The sequence below is a fragment of the Mustelus asterias genome, chromosome 1 (assembly GCF_964213995.1).
Source record: "Mustelus asterias chromosome 1, sMusAst1.hap1.1, whole genome shotgun sequence".
In the NCBI taxonomy this organism is placed as follows: domain Eukaryota; kingdom Metazoa; phylum Chordata; class Chondrichthyes; order Carcharhiniformes; family Triakidae; genus Mustelus; species Mustelus asterias.
Genome location: NC_135801.1, coordinates 5,968,225 through 5,970,993, shown reverse-complemented (window position 1 = coordinate 5,970,993; position 2,769 = coordinate 5,968,225). Strand labels below are relative to the sequence as shown.

Sequence of the window (2,769 nt, the reverse complement as noted above, 5' to 3'; positions counted from 1 at the left end):
GATGGATCATCCTCTGCGGGGGGTGGGGGGGGGAGAGGGGGTGTGACGGGTCATCCTCTGCGGGGGGTGGGGGGGGGGAGAGGGTGTGTGACGGATCATCCTCTGGGGGCGATGGGAGGAGGAGAGGGGGTGTGACGGGTCATCCTCTGGAGAGGGTGGGAGGAGGAGAGGGGGCGTGATGGATCACCTTCTGGTGGGGCGGTGGGAGGAGGAGAGGGGGCGTGATGGATCATCCTCTGGGCGGGGGTGGTGGGAAGATGGGGGGAAGTATGGCAGTGTGTGACGAGGGACTGTGTTATTTTTCTTGATGAAGAACTTCAATGAATACTTCTAACTTCCTTCTAACATCTACATTTTTGGCCTCCAGGTTTTTACGAACTGTTGTAACTTCATCGTTAGCAAGATAAGCTGTATGTTCCTCAGTGATGTTTAGCAGCCGTTCCAGTTCGGTTTTGGTTTCATTTCGAACATGCTGTTCTGGAGACCGTGATTTCCAGTAGAACCACCTTTCTTGCCAATCTGGCCCCACCATATCACGAATTACAGATTCAGTATCTCGAAGACGGGTTTGCAAGGTTTCTTCCAGGAAATGGATAGCTGCATCCCACTGCTGTTTGTCAGATATGGAACAATCTTCTAAAGCATTGTGCTGGATGACTCGCAGACTGTCTTCAGCCTGCTCATCCCATCTGTGACGTTTTATACTTTCATCTTTAACAGCATGTTTTAGTTTGTCAAAGATATCATCATGGTTCTTCCCTTTGTGCTCTGACAGAAATCCAGCAAATTCATCCTCCAAGGTTCCCCAAGCAACCTCTCCTGCTTTGTGAGGCAACTGTTTGTCAGTCCCCTGCTTGGGCTTGATGTCCACTGTGGTATTGAATGTGCCTGAATTCACAGACTGGGCAGCAGGAAGGTAAATATTCTCGATCACATGTGTAGAGACTCTTTCCCACAGTTTCCTTTGTAGAATCTCTTCCCAGTGTTTTGGAGTTACCTGACCTTAGCTGATCACTTCATCCAGAATTCCATTCTTCGCCATCTCGTATAGTTCATTCCTGTCCAGTTCCCTCAGCCGAGGATAGTTGTTCTTCCATTCAGTTTCAAGGTTGAAGCGAGTAGCTTTAAATGCAACAGCCTGTTGTTCCATAGACTCGCGCACCATCTTCCAGAAACAGTCTGAAACTGCGAGGCTCAAGTTCTTAGTTGTCACTTGATGTGCTTTCAGCATCCCTGTCTTCAACAATTTTGAATTCTGAAAGAACTCTCCTTCATAATCTTTTATGGAATCAATACCTTCATTGGTGTTGTCTCTACCGGTAACAACTGCAAAGTAACCCAAAGCCTTCATTGGAAACAACTTGCCTTCCACAATCTGTTGAATCCGACTTGGACTGGTGAGGTTTTTCTCAGCTAGATCCACTTTGGTCAACACAAAGATGGTCCTTCTGCCTTGTGGGTCCATCTGGCTCACCAAGTCAGTTACAATACTGCGTTCAGCAGCTACTGAACCATCTTGGATACAAAGGATAATGGCATTAGGGTTCTACATGTAAGCCTTGCTTATGCTAAAAATTATATCCTTGGTGTCGGCAGCCATTCCTGGTGTTACAGTACTGATAACACCAGGAAGATCGACCAGTACCATTCATTATCCTTTGTATCCAAGATGGTTCGGTAGATGCTGAACGTAGTATTGTAACTGACTTAGTGAGCCAGATGGACCCACAAGGCAGAAGGACCATCTTTGTGTTGACCAAAGTGGATCTAGCTGAGAAAAACCTAGCCAGTCCAAGTCGGATTCAACAGATTGTGGAAGGCAAGTTGTTTCCAATGAAGGCTTTGGGTTACTTTGCAGTTGTTACCGGTAGAGGAACATAGAATCATCATGGAATCATAGAACCATAGAAACCCTACAGTACAGAAAGAGGCCATTCGGCCCATCGAGTCTGCAGCGACCACAATCCCACCCAGGCCCTACCCCCATATCCCTACAGATTTACCCACTAATCCCTCTAACCTACGCATCTCAGGACACTAAGGGGCAATTTTTTTTTTTAGCATGGCCAATCAACCTAACCCACACATCTTTGGACTGTGGAAGGAAACCGGAGCACCCAGAAGAAACCCATGCAGACACGAGGAGAATGTGCAAACTCCACACAGACAGTGACCCAAGCCGGGAATCGAACCCAGGTCCCTGGAGCTGTGAAGCAGGAGTGCTAACCACCGTGCTAACATACAGCTTATCTTGCTAACGGAAGGATGGTGGAGGGAGACCAGCGATCGAGGTAGGTTGGGGGTGTGCTCTGCCGAGGAGGCCTGCCTCACAGGGGTGTCCGATCCCCGGGGGGGGGGGGTCTGCCGGGGGTGCCTGCCTCCCAGGGGGGGTCTGATCCGGTGGGGGGGGGGGGGGGGGGGCTCTGCCGGGGTGGTTAGCGGGGCGGTCCGCGAAGGATGGTCGGGGAGAATGGGCTTCAGAGGTTCCCCTGCAGAATAGAAATCCACTTCGGACTTTTATTCTGCAGGTCGCTTACAGCGCGGACGCGGAACGGGCCAGAAGACGGTAAAGTGGGATTTGGCGGTAGAGTTGGGCGCGCGGTTCATTAAGTCGATTTAAATGCATGCTAATGCATTTAAATCGTCGGGCCGCCCGATTCAGGCACAGACTGGACCCGCGCCCGAATCGAGTGTCGGTAAAGCCGCGGTCTGCTCGGAATCGGGTGCAGATCGCGGTATAGGCCCGACGCCCGACTTTACCGCGATTTC

The 2,769-nt window shown here is 50.5% G+C and overlaps 1 pseudogene; it reads right to left on the bottom strand.

The window, feature by feature from the left end:
* Nucleotides 1–295: 295 nt before the first annotated feature.
* Nucleotides 296–1,648, bottom strand: LOC144501424 (dynamin-like GTPase OPA1, mitochondrial pseudogene; annotated as a pseudogene).
* Between the last annotated feature and the right edge of the window lie 1,121 nt (nucleotides 1,649–2,769).